The 14,531-nt window shown below is 43.7% G+C and overlaps 1 protein-coding gene across 1 annotated transcript in view; it reads right to left on the bottom strand.

The window, feature by feature from the left end:
* The window catches only part of ARHGAP35 (Rho GTPase activating protein 35), a 132,286-nt gene extending 118,539 nt beyond the window's left edge, over positions 1–13,747 (bottom strand). Inside the window, 1 exon segment of the mRNA XM_030219979.1 lies at positions 13,483–13,747. The gene's annotated coding sequence lies outside the window, so the exon portion shown is untranslated.
* Positions 13,748–14,531: the final 784 nt, after the last annotated feature.

The raw sequence follows: 14,531 nt of genomic DNA, 5'->3' as shown, positions 1-14,531 counted from the left end.
GATTCAAATAGCATCCGCTGTTATCAGGATCAGATAGTAAACATAGTAATATAGTAACACAGTAGATGACGGCAGAAAAAGACCTGCATGGTCCATCCAGTCTGCCCAACAAGATAAACTCATATGTGCTACTTTTTGTGTAAACCTTACCTTGATTTGTACCTGTCCTTTTCAAGGCACAGACCGTGTAAGTCTGCCCAGCACTATCCCCGCCTCCCAACCACCAGCCCCGCCTCCCACCACCGGCTCTGACCGTATAAGTCTGCCCAGCACTGTCCCCGCCTCCCACCACCGGCTGTGCCACCCAATCTCGGCTAAGCTCCTTAGGATCTATTCCTTCTGAACAGGATTCCTTTATGTTTATCCCACGCGTGCTTGAATTCTGTTACCATTTTCATTTCCACCACCTCCCGCGGGAGGGCATTCCAAGCATCCACTACTCTCTCCGTGAAAAAATACTTCCTGACATTTTTCTTGAGTCTGCCCCCCTTCAATCTCATTTCATGTCCTCTCGTTCTACCTCCTTCGCATCTCCGGAAAAGGTTCGTTTGCGGATTAATACTTTTCAAATATTTGAACATCTGTATCATATCACCCCTGTTTCTCCTTTCTTCCAGAGTATACATGTTCAGGTCATCAAGTCTCTCCTCATACATCTTGTAACTCAAATCCCTTACCATTCTCGTAGCTTTTCTTTGCACCGCTTCATAGTAACACTGATATGAGGCAGATAATGACCTTCATGGATCCAAGATGGCCGCCAGTGCTTAGCTAGTAGGAGACGCTCACATTCTTTCTACGAAAATGCCAAAAAGACGAGGAACAGCGTCAGCCCGAGCTTCGCAGCCACCTTCCAGATTACCTTCAGGCCTAATGAACCATTTTGTGGGCACTCCGGGACAGAATCATAAAATCGGGAGCGGACCCCTAGAAGGCATCGGTGATATGCAGGAAACTTCAACGTCCTCTGGGCATAATATCACTCTGAGCCCTGATCAACGAACCCTACCCCCACAGTTGTTTAGCTCACCCCTCGAAGGATCGTTGGGACTCTTGCCAAAGTGCGATAGGGTAAAACCCACGATGGAAGCTCAATTACAACTCGAGGGAGGATCCAGAGGCCATTTGCAGTCTTCTGAGTTGAGCAACGCTTCTAAAATGACTGTGGGGCAACAAGCTATGGATTTAGAGAAGTGTCCAGACCTCGTAGATAATATACCTCTTAAAATAATGGAGAAGCCGGTAGAAGTAACACTAGATTCCTTATGGGATTTAATATCCCAGTTTATGCTAACCTCAACTCAGAAAGTAAATCTTATATAAGAGAAAGTTTCTCAAATTGATCAAAAGTTATTAAAATCAGAATTGGATGTTAAATCCTTAAATGAAAAAAGAGAAACCACCGAGAAAAAAAGTTACAGAAATGGACAATTTGCAATTAGTAATGTTAAAAGACATTTCTAATTTAAGAAGGAAAATGGAAGTACTGTATATGACAACTACCTGAGGAATAATAATGTGATACTTATAAATTTTCCTAATATTAAATTGGTGAAACCGATGGATATGTTAAAAAGATATCTCCGTGAAATATTAGAGATTCCTGAGACTAATTTACCACCTTTTAATCAGGTGTACTATATTCCACAAAAGGATTTACCTCAAGAGAATAAAGATTCCTTAGACCTGACAGCGTTTTTGGAAACTTCTGAAATAGAACAAATACAACCTGCAACATTGATAGCAACTGTAGCTTTAACTCCAGACACAGTGGCTCTTTCGCCTATTTTTTAAGAACAGGGATAAATTATTCCTGGGCTTAAGAATAAATACGTTTCCTAATATTGTAAAAGAAACTCAGAAACGGCGTAAACAATTTTTGTTACTAAAACCTGCTGTTCTCCAATTAGGTGTTTTCTATTTAAGGTTTCTCTGCAAATGTATTATACGTTTTGATTCAAGCAAATATGTTTTTTTGGACCCTTCACAAATAACATCTTTCATATCTTCTAAAAGAACTGGAGGGATTCAAGTTAATTAATAATTTCTGTCCTTTCTAGGTGCTGAATAACCATTTTCAATTTTCCTTTTGATTTTCCTGTCTTTGAAATCTTGGATCCATATTATGGTGGACTTGAGTGTTTAATCAGTACTTATTTATATTACTTTATATTTTCCTAGTAAATTCTAAAATGTATTAACACTTTCTGAATCAAGTGTATAACCTTGAAAAGATGTAAAAAAATTTTTGCAAAAAAAAATAAAATAAAAAAAGACTACTACTACTACTTATTTCTATAGCGCTACTAGACGTATGCAGCGCTGTACACTTGAACATGAAGAGACAGTCCCTGCTCGACAGAGCTTACAATCTAATTAGGACAAACAGGACAAACAAGAGATAAGGGAATATTAAAGTGAGGATGATAACATAAGGGTTCTGAACAAGTGAATAAGGGTTAGAAGTTAAAAGCAGCATCAAAAAGGTGGGCTTTTAGCTTAGATTTGAAGATGGCCAGAGATGGAGCTTGACGTACCAGCTCAGAAAGTCTATTCCAGGCATAAGGTGCAGCAAGATAAAAGGAACAGAGTCTGGAGTTAGCAGTGGAGGAGAAGGGTGCAGATAAGAGAGATTTACCCAGTGAATGGAGTTCCCGGGGAGGAATGTAGGGAGAGATGAGAGTGGAGAGGTACTGAGGAGCTGCAGAGTGAATGCACTTATAGGTCAATAAGAGGAGTTTGAACTGTATGCGGAAACGGATAAGATGCCAGTGAAGTGACTTGAGGAGAGGGCAAATATGAGCGTAACGACACTGGCGGAATATTAGTCGTGCATCAGAATTTTGAACAGATTGAAGAGGAGAGAGATGGCTAAGTGGGAGACCTGTGAGAAGCAAGTTGCAATAGTCCAAGCGAGAGGTGATAAGAGTGTGGATGAGAGTTCTGGTAGTGTGCTCAGAAAGGAAAGGGCGAATTTTGCTGATATTATAGAGAAAGAAACGACAGGTTTTAGCAGCCTGTTGTATATGTGCAGAGAAGGAGAGGGAGGAGTCGAAGATGACCCCGTTACGAGCTGATGAGACAGGAAGGATGAGAATGTTATCTACAGACATAGAGAATGGGGGAGGAGGAGAGGTTGGTTTAGGGGGAAAAATAAGAAGCTCAGTCTTGGTCATGTTTAGTTTCAGATGGCATTGAGACATTCAGGCAGCAATGTCAGACAGGCAGGCTGATACTTTGGCCTGGATTTCGGCTGAGATTTCTGGTGTGGAGAGGCAGATCTGGGAGTCATCAGCGTAAAGATGATACTGAAAACCATGGGATGAGATCAGAGTACCAAGGGAAGAAGTATAGATGGAGAAAAGAAGAGGTCCCAGGACAGATCCCTGAGGTACACCAAGACAGTGTGGTATAGAAGTAGAAGAGGATCCACTAGAGTATACACTAAAGGTACGCTGGGAGAGATAAAAAGAAAACCAGGAAAGAACAGAGCCCTGAAATCCAAGTGAGGACAGCGTATCAAGGAGTAGGCTGTGATCAACAGTGTCAAAAGCAGCAGATAGATCGAGAAGGATGAGGATAGAATAGAGGCCTTTGGATCTGGCCAGGAACAGATCATTGGAGACTTTAGCAAACGCTGTTTCAGTTGAATGAAGGGGGCGAAAGCCAGATTGAAGTGGATCAAGAATAGCTTGAGATTAAAGAAAGGCAAGGCAACGGCGGTGAACAGCACATTCAAGTATCTTGGATAGGAAAGGGAGGAGGGAGATGGGGCGATAGTTGGTAGGACAGGTAGGGTCCAATGAAGGTTTTTTAAGGAGTGGTGTGACTACTGCATGTTTGAAGGCATCAGGAACAGTCGCAGTGGTGGTGACCTGGTTGAGAATTCAAGTTTAATCTTGTGAACCTTATCATGAAAGAACTCAGCCAGAGTCTGGGGGGAAAGTGAAGGGGGAGTTGGAGGTGAAGGCACTTTGAGGAGAGAGTTCAGTGTGGCAAAGAGACGACGAGGGTTTAAGCCAAGAGAATTTGTCAACTGGATGTAATAGTCCTGTTTGGCAAGTGAAAGAGCAGACTGGAAGGAGGTCAGCAAGAATTTGAAATGTATGAAGTCAGCATGGGCACGGGATTTCAGCCAAAGGCGTTCGGCAGAGCAGGCACAGGAACGTAGGTAGCGGATTCTAGAAGTCAGCCAAGGTTGGGGTTTGGTACGTTTTACAGAACGGGGAATGAAAGGAGCGAGAGTATCCAGAGCAGAGGAGAGAATAGTATTATAGGAAGAGACAGCCTCATTGGCAGACTTGGATAACATAGTGGTAGAGAAGAGACTTGAAACATTTGAGGACAGAGTAGAAGGGTCAATAGCCTGAAGATTCCTAAACGTATTGGTTAAGATTGGACGGGACTGGGGAGGAGGGTGTTTAAGTGTGAAAGTTATCAGATGATGGTCAGAGACGGGAAGAGTTGAGGCACAAAAACTGGAGAGTGAGCAGTTTGAGATGAGGATAAGATCAAGACAGTTGCCATTCTGGTGAGTGGGGGCAGTGGAGCACAGTTGAAGATTGAAAGAGGATGTTAAAGCAAGAAACTGCGAAGCATAAGAGTCAGAGGGCTCATTAGCATGAATGTTAAAATCCCCAAGAATGAGCGAAGGAGATGAAGGTTCAAGAAAGAAGGAAAGCCAAGCATCAAAGTCAGTGAGAAAGGAAGAAAGGGACTTATCGGGGGTCGATAAATGACTGCTACTCAGAGAGGCAGAGGAGCAAATAGACGGATGGAGTGGACTTCGAAGGAAGAAAAACAGTGAGACTGAGGTAGAAGAAGAGGTTGAAATCTACAAGAGGGTGAACGTAGTAGCCCGATACCACCTCCGCGGCCAACGGGGCGAGGAGTATGGGAGAAAAGATAACCTCCATGGCATAGGGCCGCGACTGAAGCATCTAGTCCTCCAAATAAGACTGCCCGAGCCACAACTGCCACTCTATGCAAGTTACACTTCGTCATGATCAATACTGGCATAACTAATAGGGCAGTCACACAGTCATAGAAGAGTGGATTTCTAATGTTGAAGAATCACATGTATTGTCAATAAGTGAATAAACCAGCAATTCAACAATGCTGCAAACTGACATATTACTCTCTATCAACCTTTAGGTGAACATGACACAAAAAGTGAACACTTGTTCTTGACCTGTCCCTGCTATCCTCAGGTTGCACAGACCATAGAAGTCTGCCTAGCACTGGTTCGACTTCCCAATTGCTAGAGTTGCCATTAAAGTCCACTTCTGCCCATCCATAACTGGGACACAGACAGTAAAAATCTGCCCCGTTTTTCCATTTTGGGGACACAGATCATAGAAGTCCGCCCAGTGTGGCCTTACTTCCCTACTACGGGAATTGCCATCTAAGCACATACAATTTTTTGTTTTGATTCCATCCTTTTTCCATTCAAGGATCCTTTGGGAGCTGATACTGAGACCGCAGAGGGAGCCCAGCTAACTCCTGCGGTTTGCGGTGAACCCAGAAATTCGATGCCAGGGCTGTATCCGGCGACCGGCATTGAATTTCTGCATTTTTCCACTAAAACATAGTCATTCAAGCTGACACTCATTGACTGACCAGCCAAGCTACAGTGGCCAAAGATAGATCTGCTATTTACGCAGATCCACCTGGTCACTAAATTTAGCCAGTCAGCCAATGAATATTGGTGCTAACCGGCCATGTTGCGCAACATAGCCGGTGACCGAGCTAGCTGCTAAGCGGTGATATCCAGCCAAGACAGCTAGCTATCCCATGCTGAATATCAGCACCCAGCCAGCTGTTCCAGGCTGGTTAAATAGTTTTAAATATAGGCCGGTTTGTGTTTATCCCATGCAAAAAATGTTAAAATTTGCAATTCTGAAATAAATGTGAAAACAAGTTTACACCGATCTTTCATCTTAATATGGCTGAATGAAAAAGGCTTAGGACAGTTATAATAAAGTAATGCTGGTTAAATAATCTATGCTATAATTTTCATGGGTCAACTATTAAATAATATGTTTTGACAAAACACATATATAAGATGCACTTGAAGCTACTACCTTTAATTAAATACACAGTGTATTATTTTATTAAGAGGCCCTTTTACCAAGCTGCGTTAAAAAGTGGTGAGAGCTGTTCTCAGTGAATGGGTTTTCCACGCACTGTGGCCACTTTTAGCGCAGCAGTAAAATGGCCACATTGCCACACTTTTCTTTAATGGCCATGTGCTGGTTTCCCAATTAGTACATGGCCACTAACGTGGGAGCTCTTACTGACACCTATTTTGTTGGTGGTAAGGACTCCCATACTAACCCCGCAGTAATCAGGCAGCATGCGGCAATGTGCCCACGCTATCCGATTAGAGAAGTGTATGTTAACTCTCCGCCCATAGTCATGCCCCCCGCACTGAAAAATAAAAAATATTTTTCAGCACAGGATTAGCAAGCGCTGATGGGCACACTACAGCGGAATACCTCAGAACATCCAGCAGTGGTAGTTTTTGCCGTGCAGTGGGCATAAGCTAGTGCCTACCCCAGTTTAGTAAAAGGGTCCCAAAATTGCCTGCAACCAAGATAAGCATATTTTAGTCCAATCCTACAAATCCACAGGACTTCATATGCTTCTGTTTGATTTCAACTGATCCACAAATTTAAAATAGGCCTAGAATTTTGAACAATTATTTCACAACCCCAAAAGGTAAAGCTGATTGATAAGCTGGAAAAAAAAATTCTGCTGGGTACAAATCTTCCTAGAGCCACTCGCCCATCTATTCACCACTCTACTCCTACCCCATCACCCTGGAGAGAAAATGCCAGCAACAGCAGCAGGTTACAGAAATGTTAAATGGAAAAAAAAATTAAAAAGTCTAAAAAAAGGAGAATGTTATGCTATTTTATGCTAATTAGAATAGTGCAACTATTAAGAGCACTAGCAATAAATTTACAGAGACAGATTGCACCACATACTCTGATTTACGAGTGACGCTCACTCTGCAAAACAAATCCATTTGGAGACACTACCCCCTGCAAACATACTCATACACCTGGACATACTTTTCAAATGGAAACAAACTGTTCCACTGTCATTAATAATCAGAGCCTGAATATAGTCCTTTCAACTTAAATCTCTGCACTTTTTAGCATTTCCTAAGGATGTTTCACATGGAATGCCAAATGCAATAGTAGTGATCTGATAAGGGAATGAAGAGACCCTGATAAAGACAGAAGAGGAGAACCACTGGGGTTCAGGCTCAGAAACAGATGAAAATCACCACTAAGCTAGAAGAAGAGTGATATAATCACATTAGAAAAGGAAATTAGGGCAAAAGCACATTCAAGGAACAAAGGGTACAAGAGGAAATCAGACTGGCAAAACAATTTCTAGCCCAAGATAGGAAATGAATGGGCACCCTCCCATTTAGCAGGAGAGGGATGAAGGGGCAAACATTTAGAGAGGCAACATTCAGACCAAGATAGGGGATAAAGTCAGAGTAAAGCTCAAGGAAAGAAGGGGCACTCTTTGTTGGAGTGATAAAAGTATAGACAAGGGCAATGAGGAGGTAGGAAAGAGTAGAAGAATGCTGCAAGAGAAATTAAAGAGAAAGATAAGATTTAAGGCACAAATGGAAACTACAGCTAGGGAGCAAGAAAAGAAGTATAAACCAATGAGTGGAGGAGTAGCCTAATGGTTAGTACAGTGGGCTTAGAACCTGGAGAACTGCATTTGATTCCCACTGCTGCTCCTTGTGAACCTGGGCAAGTCACTTAACCCTCTACTGCCCCAGGTACAAACTTACTGTGAGCCCACTAGGGACAGAAAGAGTACCTGTATTTATATATAGTATATGTAAACCGGTTTAGCTGTACCCACAGAAAGGCAGTATTATCAAGTCCATACCCCCTAGAAAGTGCAGGAGAGAAGGAAGATGAATGGAAAGGCAAGATAATATGAAAGGAAAGACAGTAGGAGGAAGGCAGACCAATGAGGATGAAAAAGGAAAGCACATGGAAGGCCAAAAAGGGGCAGAAGTAAGAATGGATGTAGGGACTACAGGTGAAAGAGGACGGTTCAGGCATGGAGCAGGGTAAAGACAGCAGAATACAAGGCAATGAGGCATGAGTGCGAAGTAGAAGGACTCAAAGAGAAAAAGGCTGAAAATGCCTCTGCAATAAAGAATTGGCAAGGGGGATGAAACATGAAAGAATACATTAGAAGAGTGCAAGTTCAGTTCTGAGAGGGGCAAGAGGCCCGTACTGGATGGAAAACAAATGCAAGATGTGGGCAAATAAAAAACTATGAATAGTATATAGTGCTCCTCCTACCGTCCAAATTTGGGGGGGGGGGGGGGGGGGAAGACAGAGAAATTAGAGAAAAAAGACTGGACAGGTAATCAGTGTGGAGGGAGTGCAAATATGCATGATTATACCTTTAGGGTCAGAAAGCATGAAAAGATCCTAAAGAACCACTGCACAGATCCCGGGCAGTATGAGGAAAGAGAATTTTCTTGAAGTCGCAATGTCCTTCCAAAAGGGGTCCCCTCCACACCAGTATCTCGGCCACCCAGGGGTGGCTCATATGATAGTCAACCAGCCTATGCTGCTTTTAAAGTGACCACCCTTGTGGCACCATGAAGTCTCTAGGCATCCTCACTTTTGTACCCTTCCCCAAGGCAGGTACCTGCCTTTGTCTAGCCTTCCACCAGCCCAGGAATGTTTATGTGAGAGGGGAATTTAAAGGATGTGGAAGAAATGCGTAATATCCCCAAAACCAGAAGGGAGAGAGAGCCAACACAGAGATTATTGTCTTTGCACCCAAACCCACTTCTCCTCTCCCTCCACTTTCTATCTCAGTCAATGGCACCCTCATCCTTCCCGCAACCTCGGAGTCATCTTCGACTCCTCCCTCTCTGCGCATATCCAGCAGATAGCCAAGACCTGTCGCTTCTTTCACTATAACATCAGCAAAATTCGCCCTTTCCTCTCTGAGCACACCACCCAAACTCTCATCCACTCTCTCATTACCTCTTGCCTTAACTACTGCAACCTACTCCTCACTGGCCTCCCACGTAGCCATCTATCCCCCCTTCAATCCGTTCAGAACTCTGCTGCACGTCTTATCTTCCACCTGGATCGATATGCTCATATCACCCCTCTCCTCAAGTCACTTCACTGGCTTCCGATCAGGTACCGCATCCAGTTCAAGCTTCTCCTACTAACCTACAAATGCACTCAATCTGCAGCCCCTCATTACCTCTCTACCCTTATCGCCCCTTACGCTCCTACCCGAAACCTCCGCTCACAGGACAAATCCCTCCACTCTGCACCCTTCTCCGCCACTGCCAATTCCAGGCTCCGCCCTTTCTGCCTCGCCTCTCCCTATGCTTGGAATAAACTTCCTGAGCCCATACGCCAAGCCCCCTCCCTGCCCATCTTCAAATCCTTGCTCAAAGCCCACCTCTTCAATGTCGCCTTCGGCACCTAAAATTATACCTCTATTCAGGAAATCTAGACTGCCCCAATTTGTCTGCACATTTTGTCCATTAGATTGTAAGCTCCTTTGAGCAGGGACTGTCCTTCTTTGTTAAACTGTACAGCGCTGCGTAACCCTAGTAGCGCTTTAGAAATGTTAAGTAGTAGTAGTAGAGCGCGATTAAGTCTACTATATCTGTGTTTAATCATGAAGTGGAACCTGTGGAGAGGGCCAGATTCAACTCTGGCCATCTTGTTAGGCAGACTGGACGGACCACACAAGTCTTTTATCTGCCAACATTTACTATGAAGAAATCCAGAAGCAAAGCAGTAAGGAGATCAAATATGAAAGGAAAGAGTGAGAACAGGCAGAAAGAAGCAGAAACACTGAAAGAAAGGGGGAGAAAGCAGGGTCATAAGGAACAGGGGATGAGGATGGAAGAATGCAGGGAAGAGGTAAGAGTGACCAGAGATTTGGACTGAGGAAAAGCACTGGATGTGATGTACTTAATGCCTTTGATATGGTCACACAGGCAACTTCTAAATAAACTGAGCACCTTTGGTATAGGCCCTAGTGACTGACTAGGTTAGTTTTCAGGCCCCTAGTATTGTAAACTATTTAGATTTTTGATTAATCTCACTTAGTAATACTGCATTTCTTTTTCTCTCTTATATCCTGATATAATTTATACTTTGTATAGGATGTTTATCTTCTTTTATAATTCAATTTTGTAAACCACCTAGGACCACATTTTTGGATTATGAGCTATATAAACCTTAACTAAGATAAGAAACTAGTTGAGTGCAAGGCAACAAAAGTTATTAATAAATGGCTTTCACTGAGGATTAGTGCATTACTAGTGGAGTGCCATCATTGGTCCTGTTTTTTGTTTTAACATTTTGTTAGCCGTACTGTGGAAGGGTTATAAGTACATAAGTACATAAGTAGTGCCATACTGGGAAAGACCAAAGGTCCATCTAGCCCAGCATCCTGTCACCGACAGTGGCCAATCCAGGTCAAGGGCACCTGGCACGCTCCCCAAACGTAAAAACATTCCAGACAAGTTATACCTAAAAATGAGGAATTTTTCCAGTCCATTTAATAGCGGTCTATGGACTTGTCCTTTAGGAATCTATCTAACCCCTTTTTAAACTCCGTCAAGCTAACCGCCCGTACCACGTTCTCCGGCAATGAATTCCAGAGTCTAATTACACGTTGGGTGAAGAAAAATTTTCTCCGATTCGTTTTAAATTTACCACACTGTAGCTTCAACTCATGCCCTCTAGTCCTAGTATTTTTGGATAGCGTGAACAGTCGCTTCACATCCACCCGATCCATTCCACTCATTATTTTATACACTTCTATCATATCTCCCCTCAGCCGTCTCTTCTCCAAGCTGAAAAGCCCTAGCCTTCTCAGCCTCTCTTCATAGGAAAGTCGTCCCATCCCCACTATCATTTTCGTCGCCCTTCGCTGTACCTTTTCCAATTCTACTATATCTTTTTTGAGATACGGAGACCAGTACTGAACACAATACTCCAGGTGCGGTCGCACCATGGAGCGATACAACGGCATTATAACATCCACACACCTGGACTCCATACCCTTCTTAATAACACCCAACATTCTATTCGCTTTCCTAGCCGCAGCAGCACACTGAGCAGAAGGTTTCAGCGTATCATCGACGACGACACCCAGATCCCTTTCTTGATCCGTAACTCCTAACGCGGAACCTTGCAAGACGTAGCTATAATTCGGGTTCCTCTTACCCACATGCATCACTTTGCACTTGTCAACATTGAACTTCATCTGCCACTTGCACGCCCATTCTCCCAGTCTCGCAAGGTCCTCCTGTAATCGTTCACATTCCTCCTGCGACTTGACGACCCTGAATAATTTTGTGTCATCGGCGAATTTAATTACCTCACTAGTTATTCCCATCTCTAGGTCATTTATAAATACATTAAAAAGCAACGGACCCAGCACAGACCCCTGCGGGACCCCACTAACTACCCTCCTCCACTGAGAATACTGGCCACGCAATCCTACTCTCTGCTTCCTATCTTTCAACCAGTTCTTAATCCATAATAATACCCTACCTCCGATTCCAGGTTGTCAGGTAAGGTTTGCCTCTTTGCAGATGATACTAAAATATGCAACAGGATAGACACCCTGTAACATGTGGATAACACATGGAAGAATCTAGCAAAACTTGAAAAATGATTTAGAATTTGGCAGCTAAGATTTAATGATTTAAAAATGTGGTGTTATGAGGTTAGGCTTCAAAAACCAAAAAGGATGAAGTACTTCTGAATATGAAAGAAGAACAGGGCCTGAGGGTGAATGTATCTGGTTATCTTAGGTGACCAAAAAGGTAGAAATGGCAAAAGCCAGAAGGCCGCTTAGTGAACAGGGAGAGAAATGGCAAGCAGGAAAAAGAAGGTCAATAAAAGTCTCTGGCGAGACCTCAATTCTGGAAACTACACCATCAAAAAGATAGAAATAGGATGGAATCAGGCCAGAGAGCAGCTATTAAAATGGTCAATGGTCCTCCACAGGGGGTCAGTATATATATACTTTGGAAGAAAAACAATAGAAATCAAACAAAATAAAACATGGAAAAGAAAATAAGATGATACCTTTTTTATTGGACATAACTTAATACATTTCTTGATTAGCTTTCGAAGGTTGCCCTTCTTCATCAGATCGGAAATAAGCAAATGCTTCCAATCTGACGAAGAAGGGCAACCTTTGAAAAATAATCAAGAAATGTATTAAGTTATGTCCAATAAAAAAGGTATCATCTTATTTTCTTTTCCATGTTTTATTTTGTTTGATTTCTATTGATAACCTTAAGAGTGGACTAACACGGCTACCACACTCCTCTACTTGAAGAAAAACAAGAAAGAGAGAGGAGATATCATGAAAGACATTTACTGTAAATACTCTGTGGCATAAATGCACCAGGAGATAGGCCTCTTTCAATTGAGAAAAAAGCACTACAAGGAATAAGCATAGGATGAACATGAAATGGGATAGACTAGAAAGGAGTAATCTAAGGAAAAATTTTTGACAGGGTGATGGACAGGTGGAACAACCTTCCATTAGAGGTGGTTGAGAAGACTATCTTAATTCAAAAAGGCATGGCACGAGAAAAGGATTGTAGTGAGATTAGTTGACATGGATGGGCAGACTGGACAGATCATACGGTCTTTATCTGAAGTCAATTTCTAGGTTTCTATGAATTAGGAGCACCAATTGGAAGAAAACATGCAATTTTTGTGTTCTGTTTACTGTGTTATTTTTAAACTGCTACAAAACACCTTGAGTGCCCTTTGATCAGGGAGATGGTACAGAAATACGATCACAATATTATCTTATTTATAGTTAGCTCAAACCTTTCCAGATAGAGTTCAATGTGAGTTGCATTCATGTACAGTAGGTACTTATTTAATTTCATATATACTACTTGAAAGCTACTGAATCAATGTACATTCAGGTACAGTAAATATTTTTCTGTCCCTGAAGAGCTCATAATCTGGGTTTGTATCTGAAGCAATAGGTTATGGGACTTGCCAAAGATCACAAGGAGCTGCAAAGGAATTTGAACCGGTTCTCTGACCACTACTCCTCCACAAATAGCAGTGAGGGGATGACGGATGCAGAGGTACAACGGGGAGGGGTGGGAAAGGGGTGGAAAGATGCGGGATGCTGGGGGGGGGGGGGGGGGGGAGGGGAGAGGGAGGATGCAGGGGGAAGTTCGAAGACAGATGTGGGGCAGTGAGGAATAGGGAACTTTGTCCAGAGATTTGCCCTCACAAAGGGGTGTGAGTGAGATAAGTGAAATTGCCCTTTTGGTTAAGAGCACGGCTGTAAAGGTACAGACAGACCAGTCCCAGCGCACTCCTCCAGATCTAAGCCAGCGAGATCAGGCTTCCCCCTTAGCCTGCCAGTAACTGACAGAGGTAGCTAAGGAGACATAGTACCTACCATAGCAGCGTCCTTCGGTCAGGCCTACGGGCGCGGCCGAGGCAGCGCTCCGTCTCCTCGCACACACAGATGGTCCCTCGGGGCAAGAGCGGCCTATAATAATAGTTGCAGCTCCTGCCTACCAGACAACTGGGACCAGGCTGGGAGATCTTCAGAAGCAGGAGTAGGGGACAGAAAGATAGAAAGAAACGGGGCGCGAACTGATAGAGAAAGAAAAAAAAATCGGGAGGAGCGAGACCGTGAGAGCGCGCGAGACGCAACGTGGGGGGGGGGGGGAGCCGGGAACGCAGAGCGCGTGCACGAAGAGAGGGCAAGGGGCGTTCGTTGGTTTACACAGAACGCGCAACAGAAGACGCGCGTGCCGCGTTCACAAACACAAAAAAAAAACCACACCGCTGCGCGCTGTGCACTGCAACACAGAGTAGACTCCTTAACGACTACGGGTAGTTGGAAGCGAAGGGGGGAGGGTTGAGGGTGCGCCTGAACCAATGCCCTAAAAGAACGAGCGAAGCTTAACGCAAAACAAAATGAACGCTGATTGGCTTTGTCGATAAGAGAATAAAGAGGGAGGGGCAAGGCGCGTGAAAGAAGAGACGCAGAGTTGAAGAAGAGACACGCCTACCGCCCCTTTTTGGAGAAAAGAAGGAACGAGGGAATAGAATGGTGCGTGCAAGGAAACCTCCTTGGGTGCGTGTCGTGACAAAAGAGAATGGTAGGAGCCAAGCAAGGGAGGGATACATGGCACGTAATGAGCCACTGCGTGCGCAGACAAGAGGAGTGAGAAGCTGTCTGAATTAAAGTGCGATTGGATGAGATGGGGTCGCTCCGCCCTGTCCCTTGTTATGGACGTCTGAAAGAATGTAGGAAGCAAGCAAAAGCAAGCCAAGCATTGAAGCAAGCGCAGTTGGAATAGTTATAACAGCACGACTGCGTGCGAACTGCGAAGTCATGACTGTGCAGTATGCATTCAATGTGTTCATACTCCCGTACTCTTGCATTTGTACTCGTCGCATAGCATATTCATACCTAACATGTAATTTTATAAGAGT

Source organism: Microcaecilia unicolor, chromosome 11 (assembly GCF_901765095.1).
Source record: "Microcaecilia unicolor chromosome 11, aMicUni1.1, whole genome shotgun sequence".
NCBI lineage: Eukaryota > Metazoa > Chordata > Amphibia > Gymnophiona > Siphonopidae > Microcaecilia > Microcaecilia unicolor.
Note: the sequence above shows the minus strand (reverse complement) of the source record. Positions and strands in the feature narration are given on the sequence as shown.